General features: G+C 42.2%; 1 long non-coding RNA gene across 5 annotated transcripts in view; it reads left to right on the top strand.

The window, feature by feature from the left end:
• The first annotated feature begins 235 nt into the window (after positions 1 to 235).
• Positions 236 to 15,020, top strand: part of LOC121819665 (uncharacterized) — a 51,783-nt gene continuing 36,998 nt past the window's right edge. For 2 of the 5 annotated variants that reach the window (XR_009600717.1, XR_009600716.1), the window contains exons 1-2: positions 254 to 580; positions 817 to 4,522. This is a non-coding gene — a long non-coding RNA (uncharacterized LOC121819665). Of the gene's footprint in view, positions 581 to 816; positions 4,523 to 15,020 lie in introns of all 5 variants that reach the window. The other 3 variants (XR_006060007.2, XR_009600719.1, XR_009600718.1) reach the window with 3 other exon arrangements.

Here is a 15,020-nt window from a genome sequence, read left to right as displayed (position 1 = left end):
CAGTTCTAACTGTTGCTTCCTGATCTGCATACAGATTTCTCAAGAGGCAGTTTAGGTGGTCTGGAATTCCCATCTCATTAAGAATTTTCTACAGTTTGTTGTGATCCACACAGTCAAAGGCTTTGGCATATTCAATAAAGCAGAAGTAGATGTTTTTCTGAAACTCTCTTGCTTTTTTGATGATCCAGCAGATGTTGGCAAGTTGATCTCTGGTTCCTCTGCCTTTTCTAAATCCAACTTATACATCTGGAAGTTCACGCTTCACGTGCTGTTGAAACCCGGCTTGGAGAATTTTGAGAATTACTTTGCTAGCATGTGAGATCAGTGCAACTGCGTGGCAGTTTGAGTATTCTTTGGTATTGCCTTTCATTGGGATTGGAATGAAAACTGACCTTTTCCAGTCCTGTGGCCACTGCTGAGTTTTCCAAATTTGCTGGCATATTGAGTGCAGCACTTTCACAGCTTCATCTTTTAGGATTTGAACGAGCTCTACTGGAATTCTATCACCTTCACTAGCTTTGTTTGTAGTGATGCTTCCTAAGGCCCATTTGACTTCACATTCCAGGATGTCTGGCTCTAGGTGAGTGATCATACCATCACAATTATCTTGGTCATGCCCAGATAAATTTATCTGGGAATTTTAGGGCGATATTTATGTTCATACCAGAAATGGTAATTTAAGACACAGAAATAAGGGGTCAGATAACATGGAGAAAAGACATGTCTTTTGCAGGTGTTACTAGCAGAGTATTCTAGCAGAGGAATTTGTTCTGCTAAGAGCTCTTACTATAATCTTTATTTTCTCTTTACTTATAGGAATTTTTGTTTGCTTCTTGGTTTGTTTTATTTTCCCAGAGGTCAGGATTCAAGGTGAGCTTTATGTTTTCTTTTGGACAACACAAATGTACACACTCAGTGTGGACTGGTGCAGACCCTCACATCCTGATGCTATAGGGTGGGATACTCTGAGCTGAGCTGAAGTCACATCTTGGTTATTATCCTTTGAGGACTATGGCCCTTCCAGGTAAGAAAGGAGGGACCTGGATAGGACCAGTTTTAACAATCCATGACCCTAGGACTAGACAGTATCTAATGTCGCTTGCAGTTTAAATAGTTCATCGTTTCTGCATATGAATCTTTCAGATGTGCTGTATGAGAAAACACCTATATTCCAAGAAATATTAGCCTTTGTCCTACTGTTCTCTCTGCCTTTCTTTCCTCTATAACTCTATGCATCCTGAGGTTTCCACCTAAGTCAGGCTTTTCCTGACCACCCGTAGTCTCCAGACTGGTTTAAATGTTTCTGCTGTGAGTTCCTGTCCTCCCTGGAGTCCCCCACTTTAGAGAACTTGTTGCCCCATAGTAATTACTCCTTTAACTACCTCTCTTCCAAGACACCCTATGGGAGTTAATAGAATGAAAGCAGTTCTTGTCACTTTCTTTACCATTGTTTTTCCTGGTCTATATATTGTTCTTGAGCTGAAGGCGTGAAGGGTTTGGTGATGCAGATAGTTGCTATGGCTGCCTTTACCGCTATTGGCTGGATACTGATTAAATGGGCATCTCCAACCCTACTTGAAGAAGGCAGCACCTAGTTGATGACTGTCTTTATTTGGTGCCTTTTCTAAAAGATGGGTTTTGGTCAGTGGCTACTCAGACTCATCAGGCATCAGAGGTGAGAGTGCTCTTGAATGATGTCAAATTAGCCTGCACCAGGGACTGAGGATCCTTGGTCTCTCTCCCCAGTGGGACTGGCATCTCAGGAGGCAAGGTCTTGCTAGCCATAAATGTAATAAGCTTCTCAGATGAGTCTCATACACTCTAAAATTTAAGAACTGATGTGAATGCTTCCAGTAAGAGAACTTTCATAAGCATTAGTGTACTTTTCTCTCAAAGCAACTTTGTGAGATAGAAGGTATTATTTGGATTTGATGAAGATAAATGATGCCAATCCAAGTCTTTGCTTTTCATGCCTGACATAACCAGCTAGTAGTATTATTTTATAAAATATTGGTTGACTTCAATACTCTATGACATCTTCAATACTCTATGAGTTCTAAGCTCAGTTGAAACTAATGATAAGTTTCTGGTCCACTAGTGTTAATGGAGATTTGGCATATTTAAGAAAGGGTGGTATATGTAGTGATGCTAATTCAGATGTTTAGGGGGTGAGAGGTTTTGACATGAATCAATATGAAAGAGACTACATTTTCACCCTGTATTATAGTCTTTGAGCTTGCTTTTTTTAGATTTTGATTTTTATTGTTGAAAGAACACCAAGAATAAGTTCAACTGTCTTCACACATTATCAACTATATAATAAATTATTGATAACTATGGGTACAATGTATGCAGCAAATTACTAGAGCTTATTCATCTTGCTTAACTTAAATATTATGTTTAGACTCACTTTTAATGGACTTGTTCATTTACTCATTAATGTTGTATTTGGGAATACTTACTATCTACAGGACACTGTGGTAGGTATTAGATTAGTAGCAGAGAACAACATAAATTCCAGCTTTTTGCTCATGGAGCTTACAGTGTACTAGGAGAAACAGACATTACATAATAATTGGTTACTTTCAAAGATTACTCTAGCCACTCTGTGAAGAATAAGTTGGATAGGCCAAGACTAGAATTAAGAAACCCAATTTTCATGAACATTTAAAGGTCTAAGTTGTGGACCAGATGAGGCAGCTAAAACACAGAGAAATGGATGGTTGCCAGCTATCTCTGTGATGTTTCCCTCTTCCTCCATTTCCACTTGGTACATATCTTCTATTGGTTACAGCCAATCACTCACACAACAACCACCCACTGCCCAACCACCACCACCACCACTGCCGAGATGATGCCCACAGCGGTGTTTCCAACAACAGTCATGACTACACCTGACCTCACAACCACAAGACCACTTCAGATGAGAGCTGCGCTCTCAGGCATGGCCTCCACATGCTTTCTGAGAAGCTCGCTTCCTGAGGAAGACACGACACTGCTGACCCTTGAGCCTTCCAACGAAGGGCCCATCCTCCCCGCAGGTACCGGGCTCACCTGGCCACTCTTTTCCTTCTGCTGCTCAGATGTACCTTGAATCCCTTGGAAGAAGTTTCTCTACTGAACGGGGCAGCTCAGCAACTTGCTCTAGGGTCTATGTGTGTGTGTGTATGTGTGTGAGTTTCCCAGGGCTGTCATAACAAACACCACAGACTGGGCAGCTTAAACAGCCAAAGTTTACTTCTCACAATTCTAGACGCAAGAAGTCTGAAACCAAGGGGCCAGCAGGGTTGGTTTCTTTGGAGGTCTTTCTCTTTGATGGCTGCCTTCTCCCTGTGTCTTCACGTGATCTTTCTCCTTTGTGTGTCTTTGTTCTAAATTCCTCTTTTTGTGAGAACATCAGTCATATTCAAGTAGAGCCCATCCATATAACATCATTTTTACCTTAATTATCCCTTTTAATGTGCAATCCCCAAATATAGTCACATTCAAGGTCCTAGGTGTCAGGGCTTGAACAGATGAATTTGTGGGTGGGGGCCGCACAATTCATTACGTAACTCTGTGTGTCTGTATGTGTGTAGTTTAAATTAGATTGTTGTCATTAAATTGTTCTTATTTAAAAAAAATGTTCTTTTATATTACTCAATGGTTTCCTTTTGTTTGTTGCTATTGTTTTTTTAACCTTTGTACTTTTGAAAAGTCAGCATTTTGGGTTCTCCTGTTGACCTCCCTCCAGGAGACTTGGAGACACTTAGTAAAGAACCAGGAAATGTTACCCTGGGTCAGAAGAGTTCCATCCTGCCAGGGCTCAACTCTGTACTTAGGCATTAGCGGAAAGACCTCTAGATGCCTTAAAATATCCCCTGATGAACTGATTCTACTTGTCTTTTTTCTTCCTTCTTTTCTTTCTCTCCCTTCCCTTCTCCCCCCTCTGTCTCTCTCTATTCTTCCTATCTCCCTCCCTTCCTCCTAAAACCTTCTTAATACTGTATCTTGGAACTCTCACTGAGTCACTAGCTCCATTAATTATGGGGACTTATCAGAGCTCCTACCATCTTTCAACCTCTGATTCTGAGGTAAGATTTTCAGAAAAGAATCATGAGATAGCTTGAAGCTTAGGCATTTTGGCTGCCTCAATAGGGCTTGGATTATTTAAACAACTTTATAGTATTGAATTGGCTAATTCCATTATGTAGTGACCTAAGGTCTATGAACCCTAAGCGAATTTTTATATGTAAATTTTATTCCTTTGGTCTTTAAAATCATCATCTTAGAATACAACATTTGCAGTTTTTCACCTAGATTCTAAAAATTACTTAAAATCATTGGGAAAAAAATTAAAGATAGAAGAGTAAAAAGACAATGATAAAAATAGTTCCAAATCCCACCACTCAGCACAAATACTTCTTTTTAACTGCCTTTATCAAACTTTTCTCTCATCCAGAATCAGAAAGTGTCCTCCCCAGGACCTCTCAGTGAAGCACAGAGGCGATTTCAGGAGACACTGCCTTGCTCACATCCAAGGGTACGTGGATGCGGTTCTCTTTCTTTCCTCTCCCCTTAGATTGAGGGGGAAACACTGAACAGAGTGTCACCAAATCAGATGGCTAGAGATGACTGTTGGGTCCTGTGTGGTGAAGCCCACCTGGGACACACTGGTGTCAAGACTGTGTTTGTGGCTTATTCCTCCTATGGATTTTACAGGGTAAGAGAGACCATTGACCTTGATTTGTTTCTGCAGTTCTCCATGGTAGATCATCTCTAGAATATTTGCCTGTCCACTCTAGGCTGGGTGGAGCTCAGCTATCTCATCCTATTTCCAAATACAGTGGTCTTCTTCCTTGAAGCCCCAGAGGGTGAACTCATTAGACCCCTTGACTCTGTATAGTGGAAGGAGCGTTTTTTCGTTCATTTGTCCTCTCCTCCCTCTACCAGACTTCTTTAGGTGTTTACTAGGGCCCAGGGGCAGAGAATATCCAAATAATTTACATCCTTGGAGGTGCTAGAGGGGCTGCCTGGGTTTGATTATCAGCTGCTACTGCTGTTCCCTCGCGGTCTCTGGCCTCTGTTGTGTAACTCATGCATGTAAAATTTAGACGAGTGCCGGGCTAGCTAGTAGACATACAGAAGGTAGTTGTTACCTTAGTGAAGTTTATAATCACGAAGGGGAAAACAGACTTCTATGAGGTAAATAAGCCAATGCTTGTGAGAGTAGAATGTAGGGGGCAGTGAAGTCAAATGGTTCATGTGTGTGTGCACGTGTCCACTGCATGCTGCCTCTTCTCTGCTGTGTGATTTTGGCAAAGTTCCTTAATCTCTCTGGGCCTTGGCTTCCTCACTGGTCAAACAGGAATAATGAAACCCCAATCCTTGTCTCTTTCTGGGGATTAAATGAGACAGTGCATGTAGATCACATAGGAGAGTGTCTGCTGCTGCCTCTGTTGCTGCTGCTAAGTCGCTTCAGTCGTGTCTGACTCTGTGCGCCCCCATAGACGGCAGCCCACCAGGCTCCCCCATCCCTGGGATTCTCCAGGCAAGAACACTGGAGTGGGTTGCCATTTCCTTCTCCAGTGCATGACAGTGAAAACTGAAAGTGAAGTCACAGAGTCATGTCTGGCTCCTAGCGACCCCATGGACTGCAGCCTACCAGGCTCCTCCATCCATAGGATTTGCCAGGCAAGAGTACTGGAGTGGGATGCCATTGCCTTCTCCATAGAACAGTGTCTGCCATGTACTAAATAAAAGGTTTATTCAGTAAACCTTTGCTCTTCTTTTTTTTTTTTTTTATGACAGAAGTCAGTTTAGGGCAATTGTGGGGCCCCCCAGATAGGAATACAAGCATTTACCTAAGTTTGTTTTATCCTTTTCTTTTTTTTCCTCCAGTGTCTAAAGTTTGGCTTCTTCAGTTGAAATCCCAGACTTTGATGCAGGAAGTGTATGACTTGGTGACTTCTGAGTCAGGAGATAGGGGGGCTGTGCTGCTGTGAGGGATTTGCCTTTGGCCATGGGAACAGTCTGTCATCTGCCTGCTTGTCTAGGATTCTGCTCTTTGCGTAGCACTGTGGTCACGGCCTACATCCCCCTGCAAGCTGGGATGAGAGTGGAACAGACTAAAAGCATCAGCGCTGGCTCCTTCCCTTCTCTGCCTCATTTCTGAAACCAGTCTTGGGATCTAAAGCTAGGACTGCTAGTAGGAAAAACCCACATTCATCCTTCAAAATGTTATTAATTTATTTTATTTTTTATTTATTTATTTTTGCTCTTTATTTTATTTTATTTTTACTTACAATACTGTATTGGTTCTGCTGTACATTGACATGAATTCACCACGAGTGTTACTGACAGTTCAAAAATATATTTTTGTTAGAGATAAAAAGTTTTTTTTAATGTAGAAATAGCATGCTCTTTGACTCCCTGTCTTTAATCTCAGTTCCTCCCCAGATTAATGATTGATATTAGTTGAAGGTGATCACTGTTCGGATCTTTTCCTAGTCCCTTATGTATGGAGTTATAGAAATATACAGCATTATGTATAAGTTTTGAAATATACTTTCAGCCTTCTGCCTGTTTATCCACCTAACATTATACATTGGACCACTTTCTTTACTGGTCCATGTAGATCTTCATCACTGTGTTAAATTGCTCTGTAGTCTTTTGTTCTTCCCTGGTGGCTCAGCAATAAGGAATCCGGCTACAATGCAGGAAACACAGGAGACACAGTTTCGATCCCTGGGTCAGGAAGATCCCCTGGAGGAGAAAATGGGTTGCCATTTCCAGTATTCTTGCTGGGAAAAATCCCATGGATAGAGGAGCCTGGCGGGCTACAGTCCAAGGGATCGCAAGGAGTCAGACAGGACTGAGCAACTGGGCAGGCATGCTGCCTCACCCAGGCCTTGTTGTTTTTTTTTTTTGCTATGAATACTTACAGTATCCATTGCCCATTGAGGGGTACTTAGTTGTTCCAAAGCTTCATTCTTAAATAATCTGCACTGAGCATCCTTGTAGGTATCTCTTTAAGCGATTAAGCAAGTATCTCTCTAGCTAGGGCAATGACCAAGAAGGAGAACTGCTAGGTTCAAAGAAATGTGTGCTTTTAAATTTAGTATCTTTTATGAAATTTTTCTCCTGATAATTTCATTTCACTTGATAAACCCTGGGAGAGAGAACACGTGTGACCAACCCATAGGTGGCACTGTTGAAGAGGAGGTCTCTTGGTCCCTTTGTGACATCTGCTCAACCAGGGTTTACTGAGCACAGATCATGTGCTGATGTGGGGTCAACTGTTCTCAGGGGCCATGTCATTCAATCCCTCTTAGCAATGCTTCTATCTCTCTTTGACATCTTTCTCAAGGCTGCATAGCTCTTGGCTGCCAGACCCAGGAAGTCTTGCTCTGATTCCATACTTTTAGATATTATTTTATTTTGCCTTATCTTCCAGTCTGAAATAAAACATCATGTTTTTGTCATTGACCTTCCTTTTCCCCTATGTTATTTGCAATGAAACATTTATAATCCATACTGACGATTTAGGTAGGTGTTAGCTGTTGTATAAGGGTTTTAACATGTATTCTCTTATTTACATTTCACAAAGACCTTCTAGCCAGGAGCGAATATTATTCCCACTTTACAAGTAAAGATATGGAGGATCAAAGAGTTTACTAGAGAAGCTAACACACACTGAAGTCTGTCTTTGTTTCAACATTATACATTTTATGTTTATTAGCTCATTTGACTTTTCACAAAATATTATGAAATAGATATGATTATCACTTACATTTTAGAATCCATGAGGGTTATACAACTTGTCTGGTAGATGATAGGCCTTAATTTAACTCATGTCTGCTCAATTCTGGTGCCATTCTGACATCATGCCACAGTGCCCCTGCCCCATCTACCCGCTGGAGATACATATATTGAGTAAAACTTCTTCATTTGCATAAAAATGCTTTCAACCTACTCAGAGAACCTGCATGCCTCTGTGGGACTTTTCTTACCTTGGCTAAATACTCCCAATTCCTTCCTAGTTTCTTCATTTAGTTTTTGGGTGGCAAGTGGATGGTTACAGGCCACTTTGAACATAAACACACACCACACACATATAATTGTGTATGTATAAAAGTCTAGAACTCTTATTAGATTCTCCAAGAATTCTGCAAAGCCCCAAATGATTAAGAACCTAATTCAAACACAAGCAAACAGCAATACCAACAACACAATTAACATTCTCATAGGTTTCCTAGACCCAGGTAAATGCAGTCTGTTAGGGGAATATGAACTGTTACACCTCAGTTAGATGGGAACTCAGATCATTCCATTGAGCCTGGGGATTAATTTCATTTCTCATCTGGCTGCAGGAATGTGCAAAATGGTCCCAAATTGTTTCCTACAGAGCCAATGTCTCTACTGAGTCGGGAGCTTGAAGCCAGCATGAGGAGACCCACATGCCTAAGTCACTTCCTAAACAAAATCCAGTGGCCTGAGATTAAATTCCCTGTGTTTATGCCTCAGCCTCGCTTTTACTACCTCAATAATATCCCAAATTATTTCTTTTTAGTCCTTTTCCCTCCCAGTCTTCTGGTAGCACTGCTGCTGCTGCTGCTAAGTCACTTCAGTCGTGTCCAACTCTGTGTGACCCCATAGACGGCAGCCCACCAGGCTCCCCCGTCCCTGGGATTCTCCAGGCAAGAACACCGGAGTGGGTTGCTATTTCCTTCTCCAATGCATGAAAGTGAAAAGAAAATTGAAGTCGCTCAGTCGTGTCTGACCCTCAGCGACCCCATGGACTACAGCCTTCCAGGCTCCTCCGTCCATGGGATTTTCCAGGCAAGAGTACTGGAGTGGGGTGCCATTGCCTTCTCTATCTGATAGCACTAGGTAGAGGTTAAATACCTCTGTTGGGAAGAGTAAGTCTCAGCTCCACCATTGTATGCCTTATTTTTTCTTTTAAAATCTCAAGTTCTTTTTCTAAGCTTTTCTAAATCTCTTTCCTCAAAATGTACCATGGAGATGATAGTAAAGGTTTCACAGGGCTGTGACTTAGGACATGAATGAGGACAGTGCCTGGTCCATAATTCCTGGTGGTGAATCAGAGCCCTCAGGCAGGACTCCCATCCCCTCTCCTCACTGCATCTCTGTTGATCTTCCTACTCACATACCTTCATTCTCAGGCCAGGCTGGCTGGGAGCAGAGGCCACATCTACCAGCTCCCAGCTGACTTGGTTCCTTCCAAGTACAGTGACATTTATTGGTTTTATGATTTTTTTACCCCCACTGTTCATCATACCAGGGGAACAAACAGCTGATGAGTGGCAAAATTACAAACTTGGAGAACTGACAAAAATTTAAAAAAAAAAACAACTCATGGTAGTCCTACTTGACTCACTATTAGAATAAATCTGAGATTCTGAAAGCTCCACTGACTCCTTTTCACATGGTTCTACAGAACTCTCAGTTTTGTTTCTCTCTAGGTTTTGTTCCTCCGGATGGACATCTTTAATCTTCGGATTCCTCTCAGTTGTTATTTCCTGCTCACATCACTCAATAGAGAGGCTCCATTCTATGATTTAGGCTCAGAAATTGTTGTTTTTTTTTTTTTTTTTAAGAGCTGTGGTCAAGTATGCCATGCAAAGGCTTCCTGACTTGTATTTCGTATTTTATAAGACATCTCCAAGTATGGATCTCCTGCTGCAGGGCCCTCCTCTACTCTGAATGTGTTTGGTCTGCAGACACCATCTGAAGAAACCCTACCTAGGTAGACAAATCCTTACCTCCACTCTGTGGCTGCCTAGAAATGGAGCTCAGAGACATGGTGTGACTTTCCCCAGATCACACAGCAAAGCAGAGGGAGAGCTGAGACTCGTTCCTCGGTTTCAGATGCTTTAAATTTGGGCCCAGAGACCCCTGAGGGTGATGTTTACAGTAGAGAACTGATATTAAATTGAGTCCCAGAAAAGGCCAGTGAGGTGAGAGAGGGCTTGCAGTAAGTTAGGGAGATTGCTGAGACCAGAGGCCAGTTTTTCTAATCTCATGTACTGTTTGTCCCACGACTGGCAGCAGCTATCTCTCAGGAGAGCTCCCTGAGGGCAGGTTTTCCTATTTACTCCTCAAGTATCAGGATTCACTTCTTCTCAGCCCTGAATTGGATCATAATGCTCATCAACAATATGAAGTCCAAGCAGTTTTTAATGACCCCAAACATGCATGAGGACTTGGCTGTCAACCCAGGAAAACTGCAAATAAAGTGAACACGGAAATAAAGTGAACACTGCTCTGATAATAGGCACATTTTTCTTTCCTTGAGGTTCTTCAGTTCAGTTTAGTTAAGTTGCTCATTCGTGTCCAAATCTTTGCGACCCCATGAACTGCAGCACGCCAAGGCTCCCTGTCCATTACCAACTCCCGGAGTCCACCCAAACCCATGTCCATCGAGTAGATGATGCCATCCAACCATAACATCCTCTGTTGTCCCCTTCTCCTCCTGCCCTCAATCCCTCCCAGCATCAGGGTCTTTTCCAGTGAGTCAACTCTTCACATCAGGTGGCCAAAATATTGGGGTTTCAGTTTCAACATCAGTCCTACCAATGAACACCCAGACTGATCTCCTTTAAAATGGACTGGTTGGATCTCCTTGCAGTGCAAGGGACTCTAAAGAGTCTTCTCCAACACCACAGCTCAAAAGCATCAATTCTTCGGTTAGTCCAACTCTCACATCCATACATGACCACTGGAAAAACCATAGCCTTGACTAGACGGACCTTTGTCGATAAAGTAATGTCTCTGCTTTTTAATATGCTGTCTAGGTTGGTCATAACTTTCCTTCTAAGGAGTAAGCATCTTTTAATTTCATGGCTGCAATCACCATCTGCAGTGATTTTGGAGCCCCAAAAATTATAGTCAGCCATGGTTTCCCCATCTATTTCCCATGAAGTGATGGGACCAGATGCCATGATTTTCATTTTTTGACTGTCGAGATTTAAACTAGCTTTTTCACTCTCCTCTTTCATCTTCATCAAGAGGCTCTTTAGTTCTTCTTCACTTTCTGCCATAAGCGTGGTGTCATCTGCATATCTGAGGTTATTGATATTTCTCCCAGCAATCTTGATTCCAACTTATGCTTCTTCCAGCCCAGCATTTCTCATGATGTACTCTTCATATAAGTTAAATAAGCTAGGTGACAATATACAGCCTTGATGTACTCCTTTTCCTGTTTGGAACCAGTCTGTTGTTCCATGTCCAGTTCTAACTGTTGCTTCCTGATCTGCATACAGATTTCTCAAGAGGCAGGTCAGGTGGTCTGGTATTCCCAACTCTCGAAGAATTTTCCACAGTTTTTTGTGATCCACACAGTCAAAGGCTTTGGCATAGTAGATGTTCTGTTAAAGCAGAAATAGATGTTTTTCTGGAAATCTTTTGCTTTTATTGATGATGTAAAAGATGTTGGCAATTTGATTTCTGGTTCCTCTGCCTTTTCTAAATCCAGCTTGAACATCTGGAAGTTCACAGTTTATGTACTGTTGAAGACTGGCTTGGAGAATTTTGAGCATTACTTTACTAGCGTGTGAGATGAGTGCAATTGTGCAGTAGTTTGAGCATTCTTTAGCATTGCCTTTCTTTGGGATTGAAATGAAAACTGACCTTTTCCAGTCCTGTGGCCACTGCTGAGTTTTCCAAATTAGCTGGCATATTGAGTGCAGCACTTTCACAGCATCATCTTTTAGGATTTGAAATAGCTCAACTGGAATTCCATCACCTCCACTAGCTTTGTTTACAGTGATGCTTCCTAAGGCTCACTTGACTTCACATTCCAGGATGTCTAGCTCTAGGTGAGTGATCATACCATCATGATTATCTGGGTCATGAATATCTTTTTCCTATAGTTCTGTGTTTTCTTGCCACCTCTTCTTAATATCTTCTGCTTCTGTTAGGTCCATACCATTTCTGTCCTTTATTGAGTCCATCTTGGCATGAAATGTTCCCTTGGTATCTCTAATTTTCTTGAAGAGATCTCTAGTCTTTCCCATTCTGTTGTTTTCCTCTATTTCTTTGCATTGATCACTGAGGAAGGCTTTCTTATCTCTCCTTGCTGTTCTTTGGAACTCTACATTCAAGTGGATATATCTTTCTATTACTCCTTTGCTTTTTGCTTCTCTTCTTTTCTCAGCTACTTGTAAGGTCTCCTCAGACAATCATTTTGCCCTTTTGAATTTTTTTTCCCTTGGGGGTGGTCTTGATCCCTGCCTCCTATAGAATGTCACAAACTTCCATCCATAGTTCTTCAGGCACTCTGTCTATCAGATCTAATCCCTTGAATCTACTTCTCACTTCCACTGTATAATCATAAGGGATTTGATTTAGGTCATACCTGAATGGTCTAGTGGTTTTCCTTACTTTCTTTGATTTAAGTCTGAATTTGGCATTAAGGAGTTCATGATTTGAGCCACAGTCAGCTCCCCAGTCTTGTTTTTGCTGACTGTATAGAGCTTCTCTACTTTTGGCTGCAAAGAATATATCAATCTGATTTCAGTATTGACCATCTGATGATGTCCATGTGTAGAGTCTTCTCTTGTATTGTTGAAAGAGGGTGTTTGCTATGATCAGTGCGTTCTCTTGGTAAAACTCAATTAGCCGTTGCCCTGCTTTATTCTGTACTCCAAGGCCAAATTTGCCTGTTACTCCAGGTATTTCTTGACTTCCCACTTTTGCATTCCAGTCCCCTATAATGAAAAGGACATCTTTTTTGGGTGTTAGTTCTAGAAGGTCTTGTTGGTGTTCATAGAACCGTTCAGCTCCAGCTTCTTCAGCATTACTGGTCAGGGCACAGACTTGGATTACTGTCGTATTGAATGGTTTCCCTTGGAAATGAACAGAGATCATTCTGTTGTTTTTGAGATTGCATCCAAGTACTGCATTTTGGACTCTGTTGTTGACCATGATGGCTACTCCATTTCTTCTAAGGGATTCCTGCCCACAGTAGTAAATATAATGGTCATCTGAGTTAAATTCACCCATTCCAGTCCATCTTAGTTTGCTGATTCCTAAAGTGTTGATGTTCACTCTTGCCATCTCCTGTTTGACCACTTCCGATTTGCCTTGATTCATGGACCTGGCATTCCAGGTTCCTCTGCAATATTGCTCTTTATGGAATCATACTTTACTTCCATCACCAGTCACACCCACAGCTGAATGTTGTTTTTGCTTTGGCTCCATCTCTTCATTCTTTCTGGAGTTATTTCTCCACTTTCTCCAGTAGCATATTGGGCACCTACTGACCTGAGGAGTTCTTCTTTCAGTGTCCTATCTTTTTGCCTTTTCATTTTGTTCATGGGGTTCTCATGGAAAGAATACTGAAGTGGTTTGCCATTCCATTCTCCAGTGGACTACGATTTGTCAGAACTCTCCACCATGACCCCTCTGTCTTGGGTGGCCCTACATGGCATGGCTCATAGTTTCATTGAGTTAGACAAGGTTGCGGTCCATGTGATCAGATTGGTTAGTTTTCCATGGTTGTGGTTTTCAGTCTGTCTGCCCTCTGATGGAGAAGGATAAGAGGCTTATGGAAGCTTCCTGATGGGAGAGACTGACTGAGGGGGAAACTGGGTCTTGTTCTGATGGGCGGGGCCGTACTCAGTAAATCTTTAATCTAGTTTTCTGTTGATGTTGTTGGCTGTGTTCCATCCCTGTTAACTACCTGGGGCAAACTATGGTGGAGGTAATGAAGATAATGGTGACCTCCTTCAGAAGGTCCCTTGCATGCACTGCTATACTCAGTGCCCCAAACCTGCAGCAGGCCACTGCCAACCCATGCCTCCCCTGGAGACTCCTGGATACTCACTGGCAAGTCTGGATCAGTCTCTTGTGGGGTCAGTGCTCCTTTCTCCTGGTCCTGGTGTGCACAAGGTTCTGTTTGGGCCCTCCAAACAAGAGTCTATTTCCCAGTCCTGTGTGAGTCTGGCAGCTCTATGGTGGGGTTAACGGTGACCTCCTCCAAGAGGGCTTATGCCATACCCAAGTCTGCTGCCCTCAGAGTCCCTGCCCCTGCAGCAGCCCACTGCTGACCCGTACCTCTACAGGAGATACTCAAACACAGTTTTGTCTCTGTCTCTGTGGGGTCTCTGGGTCCTGGTGCACACAAGGTTTGTTTGAGCCCTCTAAGTGTCCCTGGCGGGTATCAGGTTTGATTCTAAATGAGATTTCACCCCTCCTACCATCTTGCTCGGGCTTCTTCTTTGCCCTTGGACATGGGGTAGCTCCTCAAAGTCGCTCCAGCACCACACAGCCACCACTCTACTTGAGTGGGTAGCCTTTCCCTTCTCCAGGGATCTTCCCAACCCAGGGATCAAACCCAGGTCTCCCACATTGCAGGCGGATTCTTTACCAGGTGAGCCACAATGTATGAGCCAATATAGTGTCACCCCTTCCCTCTGCTCTGTCTTGGATTTTTTGAAACATGTTTCACCCCTTATCATTAAATTGCTAGTTTTAAATTTAAAATAGCCTCATTGTTCTATGAGAACATTTGCATCTCAATAGCTTTTGACCTGTGGCTTTTAAAAATTTTGTGAAATTCAAAAAACTGGAAAGTTTACATTTTTCCATCTTGAGGTAGATATTCTAATTTTCCTTACTGTTTGATGAAAGGATCAAGTTCTTCAGGATTTCCTAGTTTCTGGTGCTCTTTCCTAATAAATGTTCTTCCACTAAGGTCTTCCATTGACAACAGAACCCAATGCCCCGGCCTTCTTGAGCTATGTCTCTTGTTTAATTTAAATGAGCTTGATATTACATTACAGTCTTCCATCTTTTGTACTTGGCTTGTGTCCTTGAAGGAAAGTAAAATAAGGTCAAGTTTGATACAGCAAATAGCTGACTCTGAGGAAAGTACATCTAGGAGGTAATTTAAGGAAAATAGGCTGGTGCTAGAGACATAGGTAAGGAGGCTGCATGTGGAGAAGAGATATTTTTTAGAGTTGTAAAATTGTATGATTGGTCTGGCTGAATATTTTTTCAATGATACAAAAAAAAAT

Source organism: Ovis aries, chromosome 5, assembly GCF_016772045.2.
Source record: "Ovis aries strain OAR_USU_Benz2616 breed Rambouillet chromosome 5, ARS-UI_Ramb_v3.0, whole genome shotgun sequence".
NCBI classification, from domain to species: Eukaryota; Metazoa; Chordata; class Mammalia; order Artiodactyla; family Bovidae; genus Ovis; species Ovis aries.
This window is presented reverse-complemented; position numbering and strand designations above follow the sequence as displayed.